Source organism: Suricata suricatta, chromosome 7 (genome assembly GCF_006229205.1).
Source record: "Suricata suricatta isolate VVHF042 chromosome 7, meerkat_22Aug2017_6uvM2_HiC, whole genome shotgun sequence".
In the NCBI taxonomy this organism is placed as follows: domain Eukaryota; kingdom Metazoa; phylum Chordata; class Mammalia; order Carnivora; family Herpestidae; genus Suricata; species Suricata suricatta.
Window position 1 is genome coordinate 45,428,630 of NC_043706.1, and position 23,231 is coordinate 45,451,860.

At 36.7% G+C, this 23,231-nt stretch overlaps 1 pseudogene; it reads left to right on the plus strand.

The window, feature by feature from the left end:
• The first annotated feature begins 4,293 nt into the window (after window positions 1-4,293).
• LOC115295236 overlaps window positions 4,294-23,231 on the plus strand; it is a 45,592-nt pseudogene continuing 26,654 nt past the window's right edge.

The window sequence follows — 23,231 nt, forward strand, 5'->3', positions numbered from 1 at the left end:
ACTACTGACACTTGGGAAAAAGACCCAACCTCTTCAGCTCACATGAGATGCAACTGGAAATGATGAATATTGAAGGGAAAGAGGAGTTAAGATGGCAGAGTTGCATCAAGATCCTCAGCTTGTCTCATGCCTGAAACACAGCTATCAGCACCGAAACAGTTTTGCACACGTTGGAAATTGATCTGAGGATGAACACAACAATCTGCATAACTCGAGCCAGAGAACTCAGCAGGTACATGGTACCAGTGCGGAGGGGTGAACTGGGGAGAGGGAAGCTGTGGAGGGCAGGGAGCTGTTTTTGTGAAGAAAAGAGAGAAAAGAGGAGAGTGTAACATATTGGGAGAGTGCTGGAAAAACACTACTCCAAAAGTAGCTGGAGAGAAAGAGAGATCAAGGGAGAAAACAATCACAGGGGACTGAACAAGAAATCTTTTCCACAAGACCACTGATGGGAAGAAAGGAGAGGTTTTCAATACAAACAGGATTAATATAAACAGTGGAGCACAGAGTCTGATGTTTTGGAGCTCAGTCCCTGGTGCTGCTCTGGTGAGGAAGGAGGGAAAATCCCCAGGAGCAGGCAGCAGGGTCTGAGGGGGTCCCTGTGCCCCATGGGGAGAAGCAGTTTCCCTTTTTGGAGAGCAACCTGGTAAGGCCATATGGCCTCCTCACTGGCAAAGGTCCCAGTGGATCCCAGAGAACAGCCACGTTTGCTGCTTTTGGGACCAACACACCAAAATGTGGTAGAACCTGGGGCTGGCTGTGTGTTGTGATTTGCCATTATTTCAACCTCTGCCACTGCATGGTTGCATGAATGTTTTCCGGGGCAAGCTGGCACCCTGCCATTTCTCAGTGAGACTCTCTCCCCAGAGTTGGCACAGGTCCAAGCCACCAGGGTCTCTGAAGCTTGGGGTTTTGAAATACAGCCCTATCTGAAGTAAAACTCTGGAGGGAGGTACTTCCTGGCAGGCTGATGGCGTGGACATGGACAGGACAGAGGCAGAGAGTTGATGGAGGCCTGAGACAAAAAAAGGTTGCTTGATCATGGGTCGGTCAGAGCGTGAAATACCTGCTTCAGCGGTTAGGAAATGGGGAAGCCATTTCCACCTCTCCCACACATGCTCATGTGCATCATACTGATCCACCCCTATAAAATAAGCAGTGCCACCTAGTGGACAATGGAGCCATTACACCAAGCCCCACCCAACTGCACCCTCCAAGCACATCCCCTAGAAAACGAACACAAGTTTCTCAACCTGCTTAGTGTATGGACTATAGAATGCTTCATAGTTTCTAGGGGAAACTGGATATAGCTTCATTGCAGTTTCATTCCATTTGCTGGTCCACCTATTAATTCATTTTATTTTTTTAGTTCTGTTTTTGTTTAAATTTTTTCCTTTCTTTTCTTTTTCTTAGATACAGAAAGATAGAAACTTATTTTTATTTTCTTTTTAAAATATTTTTTCAGTTTTTCTTAATTTTTTACTTTATTTTTTAACATTTTTTATTCTACTTCATTTTCTTTTCTTTTATTCTATTTTATTATATATGTTTTAATTTTTAACTTTTTTGTTACCTTTTTCTTTCTCTTTTTCTCTATTCTATCACACTTCTTTCAATAAGCAGACCAAAACACAACTAGGATCTAGCTTCCTTTATTTGATTTTTGTTTTGTTTTTAATTTTATTATTTTTTTCCTTCTCCAAAATGACAAAACAAAGGAATTCACTCCAAAAGAAAGAACAGGAAGAAATGACAGTCAGGGGCTTAATCAACACAGATATAAGCAAGTGTCTGAACTAGACTTTAGAACCTTGATAATAAGAATACTTGCTTGTATTGAAAAAAAAAACATAGGATCCCTTTGTGTGGAGATAAAAGAAGTAAAACCTAATCAGGATGAAATTAAAAATGTTATAACAAAGATGTAATCTCAAATGGATGTCATGACAGTGAGGATGGACAAAGCAAGGCGGTGAATCAGCAATATAGAAGACAAAACTATAGAAAATAATGAAGCAGAAAAAAAAGAGGAAACAAAGGCAAAAGAGCATGATATAAGACTTAGAGAACTCAGTGACTTATTAAAAAGGAATAACATCCAAATCATAAAAGTCCCAGAAGATGGAAAGAAAAAGGGACAGAAGGTCTATGTGACCAAATTATAGCAGAAATCTTTCCTAATCTGGAAAAGGGCACAGATAACAAAATCCAAAAATCACAGATAACTCCCATTAGAGCCAACAAAAATCAGCCATGAACAAGGCATATCATAGGCAAATTTGCAAAATACACAAACAAGGAAAGAATTATGAAAGCAGCAAAGACAACAAAAGTCCTTAACCTATAAGGAAAGACGTATCAGGTTTGCAGGAGACCTATCCATAGAAACTTGGCAGGCCAGAAAGGAGTGGCAATTATTTAACATGTATTTAACATGTATTTAACATGCTGAATCAGAAAAATATGCAGCCAAGAATTTTTTTTTATCCAGTAAGGCTGTCATTCAAAATAGAGCAGAGATAGTTTCCCAGACAAACAACAACTAAAGGATGGCTGTGACCAACAAACCAGCCCTGCAAAAAATTTTAAGGGGGACACTATGAGTGGAGAAAAGATGAAACAAAACAAAAAGACCAAAAGCAATGAGGACTAGAAAGGACCAGAGAACGTCACCCGAAACACCAGCTTAACAGACAACACAATAGTGCTAAATTCATATCTTTCACTCACTCTAAATGTCAATGAACTAAACATTCCGATCAAAAGATATAGGGTATCAGAATGGATAAGAAAACATACCCATCTATATGCTGCTTACAATAGATACATTTTAGGCCTAAAGACACCTGAATATTGAAAGTAAGGGTATGGAGAACCATCTATCATGCTAATGGATGTCAAGAGAAAGCTGGAGTAGCCATACTTATATTAGACAAACTGAAAATAAAGACTGGAACAGGAGATGAAGAAGGGCATTATATCATAATTAAGGGGTCTATCCACCAAGACAATCCAACAATTGGAAATATTTATGTCCCCAACACAAAGCACCCAAATATATGAATCGATTAATCACAAACATAAAGAAACTCACTGATAATACTACAATAACAGTAGGTGACTTCACCACCCCACTTACAGCAATGGACAGATCCTCAAAGCAGAACAAGAAAACAATGGCTTTGAATGACACACTGGACTGGATGGACCTAACAGATATATTCAGAATATTTCATCCTAAAGCAGTAGAATATACATTCCTGTAAAGTGCACATGGAACATTCTCCAGAATTGATCATATGCTGGGGAACAAATCAGCCCTCAACAAGTACAAAACGTTCAAGATCATAGCATGCATATTTTCAGACCATAACACTATAAAACTTGAAATCAACCATAAGAAAGAAATGTGGAAAGACAATGAATATTTGGAGAGTAAGAACATGCTTTTAAAGAATGAATGGGTTAATCAAGAAATTAAAGAGGAATATTGAGGGAAAATACTAGTATAATTATATAATTATTTTTATCTTAATTAGAAGATAGGGCAAACATGCTTTCTTGAGATGATTTCCTCTTTTATTTATTTTTTATTTGATAAACTGGAGTGAAAATGTACAGTTAAAATATTATCTATTTGCTTACTTACTTGATTTTATTAGTTTCTTTTAATATGCCAAATATAACACATGGTGTTTCTTGTTGGCGTGTTTAGCATGTAAAGTCAAATAAGGCATTGCCTCTACCACCAAGATATTTATAAGCTAGTACAGACCTAGATGTGTAAACAATTAACACCCAAAGCCAAATTAATCTAGTGATAAATAGAGGCATAAGCAGTGCTGGGAAAGAACAAAATAGGAAAAATTAGTTTAAACTGAGACTAGGAGTGATGTCCCCAAGACTGTGAGGCAGGTTGTTCCTGATTTAACTCTCCCTTACAAGACCAACTAACAGCTACTCAAGAAGAAAACACCCTGAGAGAATCTTAGAATACAGGGGTGAGGCTGAAGTCTCATTCCTGTACCACAGAGACCAAGACATCATTAAAGGGTAAGAGAAGTGTCTACACATTGACCTCATTGCCCCTCCCCCAGCCAGCACTGTACCATGTGGAGAGGTCTCCCCTGAGCCTTTGTTTCCTTCAGTGGGAAAAGAGAACCCTGAGGAGACAATCAGAAAACCATCCCCCCACCCCCCGCTCAGCACCACCAACATTTTGTGTTGCTTTGCAAGAACCTCTACTCTGATCTCACACCATTGAAATTTCAGGGTAATCTGTGGGGCCTAACCATGGGGAATCTGACTGTGATGGAGAAATGGGAAAGGGCTTGCAACAACCAGCACAAGGATCTTGGAAGCCTGACTTCATACTGGCAATACCCAGGTAGTAATCCCAACCAGCTTTGCTCATCTGCAGAATGAAGTTAAGAGCACACGTTGACCAAGAAACTCAGCTGGGTACAGATCTGTCTGATGCAGATCCTCAAATAAGGGTTTTTTCTGGCAACAGAACTTGGTTTTTCATGCCTGAGCAAGGAGCTGAATCACAGCCCAACCTGTTGTGGCCACGTCTGACCAGAAGGGCTAGAAACAAGTCCTAGAAGCTGTGAGGTCCAGGAGCACTTGAGCTGAGTAGTGGACAAGAAAGGCCAATCTCCTGCAGAGCAAAGCCAGTATCGGGTACAGTGTGTTCCCATGCTACGCACAGACAGACAGATAATTAATAGCCAAGGCTTAGGGAAGCTTCCAGCTCCTCCCAACTGGAGAGACTTCTTGGGAAAATGAGAGTAGCCAGAAGTGAACTTCCTCCCTCCTGCCCAGGTAAAAGAGCTGAGATGCAGCCTCCACTACCATGGAGAGTGTGTTCTGGCCCCAACTGACTAGAAGAGCTGGTAAAATCACCCAGAAGCTGAGCTGCTGACACGTGAGCTAAGAGGTGGGTAGAGCTAACAACTTCCAGAGCAAAGCCACTGGCCCTGTTTGGTCAGGGAACTTGAAGGGCAGGTCAGCTTGTCTTAAGACAGCAAAGAGCTTTACCAGCTCTAGAACTGCTTCTGCTGAACCAAAGTAGGGAATTTAATTCGTAGCCCCACTCAGTGCTGAATACAGCCTTCAGCCTGTCCATCCAAGAAACCTAACCAGAGGAAGTGAGAAGCTATGTAGCCCATTCAACAACCCTAAGTACAACAGCACGAGAACAGAGAACACAGCCCATGGCTTCCTTCTTCTATGGAGCAAAACTAGTGGCCTCACCTGACCAGGTAATTCAGCATTCTGGACTGATTTGGGTCTTCAAACAACAAACAACAAGCTGTATAGATTCTGGGTCCAGGGCCGGGAAGCTAAGTCATGGCCCACTGAATACAGTACCTAATCCCAACAATCGAGTAAGCCTGACCAGAAAATCCAGGCAACTGTGTAACCCGTCCTTCAGCCTTGGGTAGGGAACCAAGCTAGCAGTCCTATCCAACTATCTCAGCCAGTGCCACACTCTCTCATCCCCCACGCTTGGAGCTTGAATAGTTGCCTCACTGAAAATCTGACCATAATAGTAGGCCACACTTACCCAAGGACGTTACCAGTAGATACACTCAGAAACTAATAGATGACTGGTGAAAAGCTATCTCTGCTACAGGAAATCTGTAAAGTCTGAAACAGGAGCCCAATTATTCAAATATGCAGGGACAAATGTAAGAATTGTGAAAATCAAGTAAATATGACACCAAAAGTATAATAATCTGTTATGAGTTACACAATACTTTTTTACGTTTATTTATTTATTTATTTTCAAGAGAGAGAGTGTGTATGCAAGCAGAGGAGGGGCAAGGAGAGAGGATGACAGAGGAGGATTTGAAGCAGGCTCTGTGTGGAGAGCAGAGAGCCCAATATGGGGCTCAAACTCAAGAACTGTGAGTTCATGATCTGAGCCCAAGGCAGACGCTTAACTAACTGAGCCACCCAGGTGCCCCGACAATACTTTTTGTAACAGTAATAACTTAAAATATGAGAGTTAGGAGAAATGAAAGTACAAAGTTTGTGAATTCTATTGAACTTAAGTTATTATCAGTTTGAATAAGGTATTATAAATTTAAGACATTTTGTGTAAGCCTCATGGTAAACACAAGGGAAGAATCCTGTAGTTATCACATAAAAGAACATGATAAAGAAACCAAAGGATGCTCATACCAGAAGACATCAACACACACAAAAGACAACAGAGTAAGAAACAATGAACAATGGATCTGCAAAACATCCAGAAAATGGTTAACAATATAGCAATAATAAGTTCTTAATCTATCAATAATTACTTTAAAAATAAAAGTATTAAATTATCCAATCTAAAGACACAGGTTAGCTGAATGGATTAAAGAAAAAAAAAAAAACATCAAGAACCAACAATATCATGCCTGCAAGAGATTCACTTAGTCCTTAAAGATACACATAGGCTGAGAGCAAAGGAATTAAAAAAGATATTTCAAGAAAATGGTAACCAAAAGAAGGAGGAGTAGCTCTACTTACATCAGACAAAATAGACTTTAAGTAAAAAATGGTAAAAGGATACAAAGGTCATTATAGAATAATAAAAGGGTCAATACATAAAGATATAACAATTGTAAATATTTATGTTCTCAACATTACAGCACTTAAATACATAAATCAAAAATTTAATACAGCTAAAAGGAGATATAAACAGTAATACATTAACAGATGAGGGCTTTCCTCCATTCTCAATAACAGATAGATCATGCAGACAGGGAGTCAATAAGGAAACAGTGGATTTGAACAACACTTTAGACCAAAGGGACCTAATAGATATATATAGAACATTCTATCCAACAACAGCAGAATACATATTCTTTTCAAGCTTATATGGAACATTTTTGGGAGGATAGACTATGGATTAGGCCACGAAACAAGTCTTAGCAAATTCAAGAAGATTGAAATCATATCAAATGTCTTTTCTAACCACAACGACATAAAACTATTAATCAAAGCAGGAGGAAAGTTGGAAAATTTATGAAATGAAACACATGGAAATGAAACAACACTCTTCTAAACAATTAATGGGTCAAAGAAGAAATTAAATGTGGGGAAACTTTTCTGGAGAGTTTGCAATGAAAATGGAAACACAGCATACCAGAACTTGTAGGACACAGCTAAACCAGTTCTAAGATGGGAGTTCATAGTGATAAACACCTACATAAAAATCAAGGAAGATCTCAAATAAACAACCTAACTCTACACCTTAAGGAACTAGGAGGGGGAAAAAGACACAGAATGAGCAAGCTGAGCTCAAAGTTAGCAGAAGAAAATAAAAACAGTAAAGAAAAATAGAAAAGATTACCAAACTAAGATTTGTTTTTTGAAAAAATAAACAAAAGTGACAAATCCTCATTAGACAACTCAAGGAGACATGAGAAAGAACCCAAATCAACAAAATTGTAAATGAAAAAGGAGATATTAGAACTAGTAACACAAAAATTAAAGGATTGTAAGAGACCTATGAACAATTATATGCCAACAAATTGAACAACCTAGAAAAAAATTTTAATCTTAAAAACAGTTTACTAAAACTGAATCAGGAAGGAATAGAAAGTCTCTGTAGACCAATTACTAGTAAAGAGATTGAATCAGTAATAAAAACAATCTACCAAAGAAGGAAAGCTCAGGACCAGATGGCTTCACAGATAAATTTTACCAAAAATTTAAAGAATAATTAACACCAATCTTGCTGAGTCTTCCAAAATTGAAGAGAAAGGACTACTACCAAACTCATTTTATTAGGCCAGTATTATCCTGATACCAAAACCAGAAATGGACACTACTAGTAAAAAAAGAAAGAAAGAAGGAAGGAAAGAAAGAAAGAAAGAAAAGAAAGGAAGAAAGGAAAGAAGGAAAGAAAGAAAGAACAAACAAATGAACTATAGACCTATATCCTGATAAAAATAGATGTAAAAATTCTCAACAAAATACTAGCAAATTGAATTCAACAGCACATTAAAAATATTATTCATTGTGATCAGGTGGAAATTATCCCTGGGATGCAAGAATGGTTCAACATTTGCAAATCATTCAATGTAGTATATTACATTAATAGAATGAAAGAAGCAAATTATATAATCATCCCAATAAATACATAAAAAAACATTTGACTAAATTCAACATCCATTCATAGTTTTAAAAAATTTAAGGAATTATGCATAGAATAAATATATCTCAACATATTAAAGGTCATATGTGGAAAACCCACAATTAACATCATACTCAATGGTGAAAGGCTGAAAACTTTTCCTTTAAGATCAGGAACAAGATAGGGAGATTGTCACTATTTGTGTTCAGTATAGTACTAGAAATCCCAGCCAAAACAATCAGGCAAGAAAAAGAAATAAAAGATATCAGGATTGTAAAGGAAGAAGTAAAATTGAAGTCTATTTGCAAATGACATAATTTTATATATTAAAAACCCTAAAGACACAACCAAAAAACTGTATATCTAATCAATAAAGTCAGCAAAGTTGCAAGATACAAAATTAACATACAAAATCAGTAGTGTTTCTATACACTAACAAGAAATTTTCTGAAAAAGAAATAACAAAATTGATCCCATTTACAAAAGCATAAAGAACAATAAAATATTCAGAAATAAATCTAAGGAGACATTGATGAAAGGAATAAAGACAATACAAGTAAATGGGAAGGCATCTCGTGTCCCTGGATTAGAAGAATTGCTAATTTTAAAATAATGATATAATAGCCATCTACACATTTAATAAAATTCCTATAAAGATTCCACTTACATTCTTTTACAGATGTAAAACACTCTTTAAAAAGACCCTGGACAATCAAATGAATCTTGAGAAAGAAGAATGAAGCAGGAGGCTCACACTTCTTTATTCCAAGGAATACCATAATGCCATAGTCAGAAAAATAGAATAATACTGGAATAAAAACAGATAACTAGATCAACAGAACAGATTGAGAGCCCAGAAATAAATCCAGGCATCTCCAGTTAACTAATATCTGACAAGGGAGCCACAAATATTTAATGGAGGAAAGACACTGCAATGAATGGTGCTGGCATAATTGGATCCTCACACATAAACGAATGGATTATAAAATGAACTCCAAATGGATTAAAATGCAAAACAAAAAACCATAAGTAGGAGAAAACATAAAAATGAGGCTTGGTAATTGTTTTTTATTATATTTTATTTTTTAATTTTTTTAATGTTTATTTATTTTGAGAGAGAGAGCTTGACAGAAAGAAAGCATGAGTTGGGGAAGGGCAAAGAAAGAGGGAGACACAGAATCTAAAGCAGGCTCCAGTCTCTGAGCTGTCAACACAGAGCCTGATGCGGGGCTTGAACTCACAAAACATGAGATCGTGATCTGAGATGAATTTGGATGCTCAACCGACTAAGCTACCCAGGCACCCTAATAATTGTTTTTTAGATATGACACCTAAAGCAGAAGCAACAAAATAAAAATAAATGAGACTATATTAAACTAAAAATCTTCTTCACAGCAAAAGAAACAATCAACAAAGCACAAAGACAACCTATTGAATAGGGAAAAAAAATATTTGCAAACCATATACCTGATAAGGGATTAATATCAAAACAATATAAACAACTCACATGACTGAATAGCAAAGAAACAAATAATCTAATTTAAAAAATGGACAAAAAACCTGAAGATATATCTCCAAAGAAGATATATAAAAGGCACCTGAAAAGATATTCAACATCATTTGTCATGAGGGAAATGCAAATTAAAACCACAGTAAGCTATAACCTCACAGCTGTAAAATGGCCATCATCAAACAGACAGGAGATAACAAATGGTGTTATGTGCGAATGTGGAAAAAAGGAAACCCTCATTCCTTGTTGGCAGAATTGTAACTTGGTATAGCCACCATGGGAAACAGTATAGAGGATGCTCAAAAAACCTTAAAAAAGATCTACCATGTGATCCTACAATTCCACTCTGGGAATATATCCAAAGGAAACGACAACACTAATTCAAGAAGGCATCTGTGCCCACATGTACATAGCAGCATTATTTACAATAGCCAAGACATGGGAACAGCCCAAGTGTCCATAGATGGATGAATGGCAAAGTTGTGGTGTACAGATACAGTGGAATATAATTCAGTCACAACCACAAAAAATGAAGAAATACTACTGTTTGTGACAACATGGATCAACTTAAAGGCATTATGCTAAGTGAAATGAGTCAGACAAAGACAAACACTATGGGATCTCATTTATATGTAGAATCCAAAAAGAATTAAAACTAACAAACAAACAAACAAACTCACAGAAAAGAGATCAGACTTGTGGTTACCAGAGGTGGAGGGTGTGGGGAGGGGCAACTGGAGGTGATTCAAAGAGACAAACTTTCAGTCATAAGATCAACAAACACTACAGATGTTTGTTGTACTCACATAATGAGTACAGCTAACATCACTGTATGGTATACAGGAAAGTTCTCAAGAAAATAAACCCTGGGGCATCTGGATGGCTCAGTCAGTTAAGATCAGATTCAGGTCATGATCTCATGGTTTGTGGGACTGAGCCCTGCATTGGTCTCCGTGCTGACAGTGCAGAGCCTGCTTGGGATTCTCTCTCTCCTTCTCTCTTTCCCTCTGATGCTGCCCCCTCCCTCTATCTCCCCCTGTCTCTCTCTTAAAATAAATAAACTTAAAAATAGAGAGAGAGTAGATCCTAAGAGTTTTCATCACAAGGAGAAAACTTTTTTCCATTTTTTCTTTTCTTTTCATTGTATCCATATGAGAAAATGGGCTGAACCTATTGTGGCAATCATTTCACAATATATGTAAATCAAACTATCGTTCTGTATACCTTAAACTCATATGGTATTGCATGTCAATTATTTCTCAGTAAAACTGGAAGAAAAAAAGAGAATATATTTCATGGAGGAGTTGGCCATTTAAAGGATATTTAGCAAATCAAGCCTTGATTCTTGGCCCATTTGTAACAATGATTAATTCACCTTGGATACTCTTATTGAAATTGTCTCAAACAGTAACTTATTTATTTCTGTTTCATCTATTCTGTTTTGTTATAGAATAATAGAACCTCACACATTATTTTTACTTGCTATTTGTGGTTTAACCATTGCAGAGCTATGTACTATTAAATGTTACTTAGCAGAATGCATAAAACTTTCAAGTTAATTACTTGTAACAATGCTATTAATATAGCATTTCTGAACTCTGGATCATTTGCAACAGCTGATTAAAGAATAATTTCAAAAAGTACTGCATACTTCACTGATTATTTTTATGAACAAATGTCATTTTTCCTAATGAATTGCTTCAAGACTAAAAAAGATAGTTGTGTTGGGGCACCTGGGTGGCTCAGTAGGTTTAGTATCCGACTTCTGCTCAGGTCATGATCTCATGGTTCGTGAGTTAGAGCCCATGTTGGACTCTGTGATGAAAACTTGAGCCTGGATCCTGCTTCAGAATCTGTGTCTCTCTCTCTCTCTGTCCCTCTCCCATCGCACTCTGTCTCTCTCTGTCTCATAAGAAATAAATATATGTTAAAAAAAATTTTAAAGATAGTTGTTTTGAAGTACTTATTTTTACCTTAAGTAAATATTACATTTTATCATTCTGTAAGTCAAAATTAGTATACATAAGCAGCCATCCATTTATTGATTATAATTGGAATATTAATGGATCCAACTCTTTTGTAGACTAGTTAAAATTGTTATCCTTAGAAAAGGTAGTGAAAAAAAGAACTTCTCTAATATTGATTCTCTAAGGCAATAAAAATAGCCAAATTACTTTATTTTGTATTTTGTTACCAGTGTCAGTATAATAGAATGTTTTAAAATGTCTCAAATTATTTACAACCATTTTTCTACATTCCTGACCCTGTTCCAATTTTCGCAATATAATTTACGATCCTTTTTCCTACAATTAATGGATATAAGGAATCTCGTTCCTAGAATAAGTTTATGCTTAGAATAAATTAAAATCTAGGACTGTGTCAATCCAAAGCAGCTTCCTACAAACTGAAAAAAGTAATCACTTTGGTAGAATAGGGGGAGAATAGGAAAAAATATGTGCTGCTCTTTAAGTGCGTTCAGCTATGAAATCTTTCCCTAAGCCTCTGAAATTTTAAAGACATTCTATGCATCATTAAGGTGTTTATGCCAAGGAAAGGTAAATGATTAAAGAAACATCCTAGACAGCATCCTCCACAAGGAATATAAAGCAGACATAATGATTATTAAAGTATTAGCTACTCATTAGTGGCAGTGCTGATTAATGGAACTGTTATTTGACTCTCAATCATTCTGTGTTGTTGATCAAGATATGCTAAGTTTCTGCCTCATGCTTTCTGTTTTCTTAAGCGTAAGTCACACACACAATGCCTCAAAAAAAAAATGTCAAAGAATGTAGCACTTTGTACAGGCTTTCTAGAAGAGAGTTGTGACTAAAGTTGTGATCATGCCATTGGATAATAATTTTTATAACCTTTTTTAGTTCTACATATACTATGTATTGTGTAATCCACTTTATAAGCTTTCAACAGCTTGGTATAGAAAAGAAGAAAAGGTACAGTTTATGAGTCATTTCCTACACCTCAGATTAGTCCTTTGTACTGTGATTCACCCTACTGGGAGCTCCTGTTAGCTGGAGGAGAAGACATTAGAACAAGTCCTTTCTGCTTTTCCCCTTACTTTTTTTCATAGACAAGCAAGAATCAGAGAATATAGAGAATATTGTACCGCTTTCATAAGAGGGAAGGCAAAATCTGCAGTTTCACTATTAATAAGAAAGCTTCTTGGTAACTTCTACTCGACCTGTTTCTAAGTCACTGAAACAAGCATGTCTGGGTCTGATGATGATGGCCAACATTTATTCAGTGTTAACTCTGTGTAGACATTTGACCTTCATAAGCTCTACATAAAGTAGATACCTTTATTACTCTCCTTTTAACATTATTTCACAGATAAGAAGAGTTCACATTACCTATCTAATGTCACAAAACTATCAATAGCATGAAGCATCCAGAGTCAGGGATCTTAGGATGCTCTCACCTGCCAGAAGGTCCAGGAAAGCATCACTGGCCCCATTAAATGATTCCCTTTACTTTGCATTAAATTTTGTTCAGTTTCTGGAGCTTGTCTAAAGTTGCTTTACAAGACAATGGTGGGGCAGTTCCGTGAACATCACATCTATCAATTTTATGCTTTGTTCACGTTCAGGTTCTTACTTCCTCCTTTTCAAATAGTGCATAATAGTATGCATTTCCACAGACTTTCACAGACCTGGTGGAAGATAAACAAAGACATTTGATATATATTTTTTTGCTTTTAATGGAACTCAGAAAGGGAAACCAGAAAATTACCCCCATAGTTTTTAGCCCTGTAATAAGAAAAAAGGTTGTAATCAAGTTTGAATCCTGATATTTCCACTTTTAATGCCATCTATAGTGAATTACATTTTCCTAGGATAGTGGTAACTTTAAGGACTTAAACAAAATCATGGAAAAAGTGACAGACACAAAGAAAGGATGACACATATGGAACCCAGCAGAACTGAACTTTCATACTCTTTCAGCCATAAGAGCATTCAAGAGAAAGACAAAGAGTCCATTATTTATAAATAATTATTCTTGTTATAATCCATATATATAAGGGCTGTGAGGTTCTGCAAATGATTTGAATTGAGGTCATTAGTTATCATTTTAAAAATTAAGTTTGAAGAGGGGCACCTGGGTGGCTCAGTCGGTTAAGTGTCTGACTTTGGCTCAGGTCATGATCTCATGGTTAGTGAGTTTGAGCCCTGCATAGGGCTCTATGCTGACAGCTCGGAGCCAGGAGGCTGCTTTGGATTCCATGTCTCTCTTTCTCTCTGCTCCTTCCCCGCTCACGCTCTGTCTCTCTCTGTCAAAAATGAATAAATGTTAAAAACTTTTTAAATTAAATTTGAAGATAAATTAGGATAGCCAAAATTTTTTAGCTAACTTAAAGTTAAACAAAGGAAAATAAATTTCAAATGACTGTCTTCTGGTCAGTCTGTCTTAACTGTTGGGAAGAACATGACATAGAAAATCCAGAATCAACCTGTGACGCTGGTTGAAAGGGAGGAAAAAGAGTACCCCGTTTAATTCTTGATGATTTTTTAGACATTCATTTTAAGCTAACATCTGACTATACTTTTTTTATACTACAGATGAAAAGGACTGTTGGGAGGGTATATGTTTTGACCTTTTGCATCTTTATATGCTTACGTGAAAATAGCTTAAGTGTTCCTATGGTACAGCTGTCCATGTGTAGCTATGTAAATTCTACTCCCAGGTGTTTACTTTCACCTCAGGAAGAACCCAACATTTTCTCTAATATAATAGTTCTGAGAAATGCAGCTCTTCCTAGCTGCCTGTCCATTCTCTGTGCCAAGGTTAAGTCCTGTGTGAAGTTGCCCACAGGTGAGTCAAGACAGACTGAATGCATCTCCTTATTCAGAAGGTCACCAAGGTTTCCAATCAATGAGAGAAAAATGAAAGGTAATGTGTACATTTTGATTTTAAGACTAAACAGAAGTGTACAGTTAACTCATTGTATTTGAAGATGATGATTCCAAATGCAGAAATTTTCATTACTATGAGGAGAAAGAATGTAATAGTAACAGAGAAATGCCCTAGTCTCGAAATTCATGGTATCAGAGACTGTCACTGCTCTGTGGGACACCAGGGATCATCTACTATCAACCCTACTGATTTAGATGAGCCCTTAAGAGACTGGGAAAGTGAAAGAACATGTGTAGACTCAAAACCTTGATAGATTAAAATGAAACAAAAATCCTGGCCACAAAATAGTGCTTCCATCATTATGTTACCTTCTTTAACTTATTTCTTCAGAAACACCATCCCAGGAATACCTACGTCTGAGCTCCGAAAACTACCTTGTTGAACTCTTTGGAAGTTCCTTGGAAGAAGGAATAGCTTTAAATTACTCACCTTACATCCAAGGTAATGGAATATTGTGTGTGTGTGTGTGTGTGTGTGTCTGTGTGTGTACAAATAAAATCATTGTAGTCAAATCAATGTACTAATGACATCGAACTAGAAAGGCTGCTCATGAAACAGAACAAAGAATCCAAAAATAGATCTCAATATATATGATAATTTGATAAATGACACAGATTATAGCACAGCTGGTCATATACTTATGGAAGAAAATATATGCTGACCCCTGTACCTGTTCAGACTGTTTTCCAGCTTTAAGTACAGAAGCTTTGTGATACCATAACCTAAATATACGTAGGGTTATTTTTTTCACATAAGCCTAGTGAAGTGTAGTCTGCATGTGCCAGCTACTCAAGGACACAATCTCCTTTCTATTTATCTTTTTGCTCCACCATAGTCAGTGTGTGGTTTCATTTTCATCATGGCAAGATAGCTACCAAAACTGAAGGCATAATATCCAGAGGCAAGAAAGAAGGGTAAGAAGACATAGGGAAAAGAAGTTTCATGGGGGGGGGGGGTTGTTTGATTTTAACAGACTTGGGATTTTTATTCAGAAAAGGATGGCTTCCCCAGAGACTTTTGCCAATAGCCCAGTCAAGGTCATATGGCCCCCAAACTGCAAAGTAGCTTGAGATATCAAATACTAGCTTTGATTCTTGATAAAAGAGAAATACCAGGGGACAGGATTTGTGGCATTGTTAGAGAATAAGCCAACCCACAGAATCTGACACATTTAAAACAGAAAGTATGAGTTCCTGGGTGGTTCAGTTGGTTGAGCAACCGACTTCAGTTCAGCTCATGATCCTGTGATCTGTGGATTCAAGCCCCTCATTCTGTGCTGACAGCTCAGAGCCTGGAGCCTGCTTTGGCTTCTGTGTCTCCTTCTCTCTCTGCCCCTCCCCTGCTCATGCTCTGTCTCTCTCTCTCTCTCTCTCTCTCAAATAAAAAAAGAGAGTAAACTTTAGGTACATCAAATAATTGAATTTAAATTTAAATAAAATAAAGTTGGTAAAAAAATTAAGGAGAATATATATCCATCAGAGCGGGGGAGACAGTCTTAAAAATGACTGAAAAATTATACATCATAAAAGAAAAAATACTTATTCAATAATACAATTTTTAGTTAACAAAACATAGAGTTAAAAAACAAACATTCAGAAAATGTCTGTGATATAGTTGGCAAACACAGACATGTATACAAACACATGCATTCCATACACACAGACCACACAAATAGTCCTTACAAATACACAAGAGAGATATAAAGCCCAAATGAATAAATGGGCAAAGGATATTTTGGCATAATTCATAGGAAGTAAATTGAAAGGAAAAAAACATAAAAGGATCTTCAACCTCCTCAGTCATAAGCAAAGTGCAAATTAAATTAATAATAAAATATCATTTCTTATTTACTAGACCTGCACACCTTTTCTAAAAAGAGAGGTATATGTCCTAAAATGAGACACCCAGCAAAATGATATTCTTTTCCCAGTAGTGAAAATATCAAGTTCTATATCCTTTTCAAAAACCAATCGGGCAGCATCTTTTAAAATCTGAAATATATAGTTTACCTTAGAAATGGCATTCCTAGGAACCTAATAAAAATGTATGAATGTAACTAAAGATTATGAATTGCAATATTATTTATAATGCCAAAAACTGGGGGAAAGTTTAATATTAATAGGAAGAGGGTTGGCTAAATTATGTTATATTTATGTTTTTGAATAATATGTAGTCCACTATAAAAAAAAGTAAAATTTTACCAATTAAAGCATTTTCATAACTTTTTGAGTGAAAAAAATGTGCAGAAAAAACATACATGATCATCCCATTTGGGACAACAATAACACATTTCTGCATAGATAGCACATACATATGCTTATATACAATTATATAAATGTGAAGAAAATATGTAAGAAGAAATGCTGGTATAAACATATGCAACAGAGTTGAAGAGTTATCTAGGTGGAGCATGGGAGGAGATAAAGAACTTAACCAAGTAAAAAAGAAAAAGAAAAATACCACTAATAATAACTATATAACAGCAGACATGATCTGCTTCTGAGCGTGCCTTTATGTAAAATTATATTTATATAAATACACATACATATGAATATATTTAAGTAGAAAAATTAAAATAGCAACATGATATAGAATAAGGGTTGTGACTATGCCTGTAATATCATATGTGGTTCCAGGCAAATATAGTAGACAGTAAGAAAAGAGTTTATAAAAAAATATTTAATATAAGTAAAATATACGCAAACCTAAAAGTAGAAAAGTCAAAATAATGTTGAAGCTAGAATCTTCTACACACATTATCTCTGTAGCAAGATAGCTTTTTAAAAATTTTACCATATTAAATAAATGGCCTGTTGTTATTGTATATTCTGTACCTGGCATGGTTATGTCTACAAATATAAAACATCTGGAACAATTCTGAAAAATCCAAACATCAAAGGCGTTTTTAAGTGCCTATATAGACATTATCACGTGGATAAGACAGCCAGATGATGACCAAATTTTTCAAACTTTATCAAGGTATTTGTTGTCTTACAGACACAACATTTGCTCTATTTATTAAAATTGTAAGTCTGAGTCAGAACGGCAGTCAGCGAACGGGACTGGCCGAAGCCAGGACCAAAGGGAGCTCCACATGTGACCAATGTGAAAAGGGCATGTTAAACTTCTTTGCTCCTAGGCCCAGCAAGGAGGCCAGCTCCCCGCTAATGTGGGTGGCCCAGCCTCCACCCAAATAGTTCTCCACCTGACCCCTTCAAATGGCCTAAGGCTCTGAAGGTCCATGGAGTCCTGAAACCAAAATGCCATGGCCCCTCTGGCTCAACCTGTCCCACAGACACAAGGGTGGGTCCACCTTGGACATTTGCAGGCCTGAGCTATTCTTCTGACAGAATTGTACGGACCCCAAAGCAAATCTTGATGGATAAAAAAGCATGCTCATGAAACTTGTAAAAAATAAAAAAATAAAATAAAATTATAAGTCTATGTTACTTAAGATTATGTAAATTGATAAAGGAAATCATGATTTTCTCCTATTCCTCCAGAAAAAAAGAGAAAAGAAAAGAAAAAAGATAAAAAGAAGAAAAAAGAAAAGCAGAGAATCATGGGGAAAAAATGACAACTGAAATCATCAGCAAGTCAGGAGCTTTAATTCTTCTAGGATTCTAGGTAAATAGGGATTAAGATGATGAGATTCCTCCTTTTTTCTTCAACAAATTCTACCCTCACTTCTCCCTCATATTCAACAGGGGATAGTACCACCCACTTGAGAGAGAAAATAATACTTAGTGGACTGAAACTCCTCAAATTCCTTCTTCTGTGCCTATAAACTTAACCCTGTTTCCATGCCTACCTCCTGTCCTCCATCAACAGTTAAGCCTTCACCTCAAACTCTGGGATTCCATGCACACCGCTCCTTCTCAGAAAATGCCTTCTATGTATGGTCCCTCCTTCTCCTTTGGCATCTTCAACTTATCCCTCTTGAGGCTGTTTGTTGTTGTTTTAATTAGTCCTTACCTATAAATCTTTTTTTTTTTATGTTTATGTTTGTGAGAGCTTGGTGGCTGGAGGATGGGGAGATTGAAGGAGCAGGTGCAGAGGATGTGAAGTGGGTTCCACACTGACAGCAGCCAGCCAGATGTGGGGCTCAAACTTATGAACCATGAGATCATAGCCTGAGTGGAAGTAAGATGCTCAACAGACTGAGCCACCCAAATACCCTTTTTTTTTTTTAAATCCAAGTCTGGGCTAGAAAATATAGCAAATGAGTCTGTCACATTTTATGTATCTGAAAACAAGAAATTATCAATGACTACTGAGGACTTATCAACATGACTCAATAATTTTAAGAGGTTCTCAGGGTCCAAACATGGTGCAGTTTAAGCATATTTGAGAACAATAGCTATAATAGGTAGAAACTAAGGAAGCCATTTAAAATTTTTGTGTTCATAATAATCATTTTTGATGAAAATTAAAAATGCCCTGGTCTCCTTTGAAGGATGTCAGATAATTAACTCAAAATTTTGAAACTGGTCAATAAGTGAAACTAATTACTGTTTATACCAATTATACCTCAGAGTATCCAAACAGTTAATGATGAAAAGTCTCATTTACAGACTTATTCCAGCTAATGAATGAAAGGTAATCTCACATTTTGCAACTCTTAGTAAAGTAATAGATCGAGGCAAAGTTTCTCAAAGCTCACTGATTTCACAATAAAAGAGACCAAAGGACATTTTGTGCCTCCAGATGAAAGAACAAACCACCACACATGAAGCAGTCTTCAAAAAATAATTGAACTACAATAGGATCAAGAGTCCACTTCTAAGTACCAATTTAAAGAAAATGTGGAGAATAGAAAACATATTGTATAGCACAGTTTAGCAACTAGAAACGTCCAAACCATGAAACATTCTGCAGGACAAATGGTCTATTTGCTCAAAAAAATCAATAACAAGAAAAAGAAGAAAGGGTGCGGGAGGAGAAACCTATACTTTAAAAGAGATATGGGAGGATTCCTCTCTATGCTCCAAGGAGGACATCCAGTTGGAACGCTCCTGCCCATTGGTGGTGTGTCTGCAGTGGCCAGTAAACGTATAGACCCTGGCCTGGTTCTGTTCCATGATGGCGGTGGGAGAAGACCTCACCTCCTCCACAGATATGCCAAATCCACAACCTATTTTTACAGCAAGTCCTCCTGAAGAACTCGGGTCTGACTTAATAGCTTCTGGACAGCAAAAGACTAAGAGACCACACTGAGGGGCACCTGGATGGTTCCATGGGTTAAGTGTCTGACTCTTGATTTCGGCTCAGGTCATGATCCCAGCATTGTGGGATCGAGCCCCACATCGGGCTCTGCATTTAGTGTAGAGCCTGGTTAGGAATCTCTCTCCCTCTGCCCCTCTTCCTTGTTGTGCTTGCTCTCCCTCTCTCTGAAATTAAAAAAAAATTAAAATATATATAAAAAAGAGAACATGTCGAGAATGACAAGCAAGACAAAATAATGATAAGGAAAAGAACCTTCATCTTTGACACTGTGACTACAGTAGGGAGGGATAGAACTGAGGGACTGTGAACAGATTCGTCTGCCCTAAGGCAGAGAAAAAAAACAAAAAACCCTGTGATTTAAAAGAGCAACTAGTAGGTGGCTCAGTCTGTTAAATGTCTAACTACAGCTCAGGTTTTGTGCCCTTGGTTTGTGAGTTTGAGTCCTGTGTTGGGCTCTGTGCTGACTGCTCAGCACCTGGAGTCTGCTTTCAATTCTCTCTCTCTCTCTCTCTCTCTCTCAAAAAATGAATAAAACATTAACACATTTTTTTAAAGATCCACTACTATGTAAATATCTAGCATTAGAACTCCACCAAACAGTGGGAGAGCTGTTGGAAGTCTCTCCAGTTTGAAGTGGCTGGTGAACATCAGTTTAGTCTTCTCCTCCATCTATGGGATGGAGCAGGGCCCAGATGTCATAGCTGGGCTGCCACCTCAGTGAACCCCAGGCTCCTAGTGCACACTATCCCTGGATGCCATGGGGTGCAGAAAAGAGCCAGGGTTTAAAAGAGATATGGGAATATAAAGGAAATAGCTCTAGAACTTTGCCAAATGGCAGGAGAGCTCCTAAAATTCTTTCTTCATTGGAAAAGCTGGTGAGGACCAAGGTTTACATTCTCCATCCACTCTGATAGTCTGAAGGAGAGAAAAGGGCAGGTACTATAGCCAGCCTATTCCCTCAGCTAGCCCACACCAGCCCCAGCCATCCCACCAAGGCATCCTCAGCATGAGGCATACCAGGACACCCCAGGCCCACAGCACTTGTATTCCAGGTGGCTTGCTAGGGAACCCTCAGCACTCTGAGACCTCCTGGTTGATGCCTACACTTTGACTCCTGCTGCCCCATGAAGGTGCTCCCCTGTGCAGAATAACCCAAGGACCCCCAGCCTGTATCTGCCTTGTTTCCAGCTACCGTACTAGGATATAACAATTATAAATATCTCTGCACCCACATCTCTGCTCTATGAGAACCTAAATACATACAGCAAATATTAGAAGACCTAAGAAAGAAATCGACAGTAATACAATAATAGTAGAGCACTTTAACACCCCACTTACATCAATGGAGGGATAATCCAGGCAGAAAACAAATAGGGAGATATTATCTTTGGATGATATATTAAACCAGATGGACTTAGATATATACAAAACATTCCATCCAAAAACAACAGAACACACATTATTTTCAGTGCACATGGAACATTCTCTAGAATAGATCACATATTAAACCACAAAACTAGTCTCAATAACTTTAAGAAGATGAAAATCATGTCATACACCTTTTCCAACCACAACAGAACCAAACTATAAAACAATAAGAAGGAAAAACCTGGGATAAAACATAAAAATGTGGAGGCTAAACAGCATACCCCCTAAATGGGCAATGTGTCAATGAAGAAATCAAAGAGGAACTAAAAAAAAATATAGGCAGACAAATGAAAATGAAAACACAATGGTCCAGAATCTTTGAGACACAACAAAAGCAATTCTAAGAGAGAAATTTATAGTGATACATAACACACACACACACACACACACACACACACTAACAAAAAAGAAAAATCTCAAATAAACAATCTAGCTTTTTGCCTAAAGAAAGTATAAAAAGAACAAACAAAGCCCAAGGTGAGAATAGAAAAGGAAATAATAAATATCAGAGCAGAAGGAAATGAAATAGAGATTAAAAAACAATAGAAAAGACTAATTAAATCAAGAACTGAGTCTTTGAAAAGATAAACAAAATTGATAAACCTTCAGCCAGAATCATAAAAAAGATAAAAATAAATAAAATCAGCAATGAAAGAGAATAACCAACACCACAGATAACAAATTATTATAAGAGAATACTATGAAAAATTATATGCCAACAAATTGGACAACCTAAAAGAAATGATACGTTCCTAAAAACACATAATCTCCCAAAATCAAATCAGGAAGAATTAGAAAATATGAATAGACACATTACTAGTAACAAAATTAAATTAGTAATAACAAAATCTTCCAAGAAGCAAAAATTCAGGACCATATGAATTTATAGGTAAATTTTACCAAATATTTAAAGAAGACTTAATACCACATTCTCCTAATACTTTTCAAAAAAATAAATAAATAAAAGTGGAAGGAAAGCTTCCAAATACATTCTATGAAGCCAGCATTACCCTGAGACCAAATGAGACAAAGACACAGCCACAACAAAAATACCGGCCAATATCCCTGATGAACATAGATGCAAAAATCCTCAACAAGATACTATCAAACCACATTTATAAATACCTTAAAAGGTTCATTCACCATAATCAGAGGGAGTTTAAAATGAGGTATAAGAATAGTTCAGTGTTTGTAAATCAATCAATGTGGTACACCACATCAACAAATCAGAGAATAAAAATCATGATCATCTCAGATTCAGAGAAAGCATTTGACAAAATCCAACATTAATGATTAAAACCATCAGCAGAATGGGCTTAAAAGGAATGTACCTTAACATAATAAAGGCCACATATAAAAAGCCCACAGCTAACATCATACACATTGATAAAAAAAAAAGTTCCTCAATTTTTTAAGATCAGGAACAGGACAAGGATATGTACACTCTTGTATGTTTATTCAACAGAGTGTTAGAAGTCCTAGCCACAAAAAGCAGACAAGAAAAAGAAATAAAAGTCATCCAAATTAGTGAAAAAAAAAAAAGTCGCATACTATTTGAAGGTATAATACTATACATAGAAAACTCTAGGGGCAATTGGGTGGCTCAGTCAGTTAAGCATCCGACTTCGGTTCAGGTCATGATCTCAGTTTGTCTGTTCAAGCCCTGCGTTGGGCTCTGTGCTGACAGCTCAGAGCCTGGATCCTGCCTTGGATTCTGTATCTCCCTCTCTCTCTGCCCCTATCCCACTCACTCTCTGTCTCTCTCCCCATCAAAAATAAATAAACATTAAAAAATTAAAAAAAAGAAAATCGTAAAGACTCCACCCAAGAACTATTAGAACTGATAAATAAATTCAGTAAAGTTGCAGGATATAAACTTAGTACCCAGAAATCAGTTGCTTTCTATACACTAACAACAGAGTAGCTGAGAGAGAGATTAAGAAACCAATTCTATTTATAAGTCACCTAGAATAACTAGGAATAAAATTAACAAGGAGGTGAGAG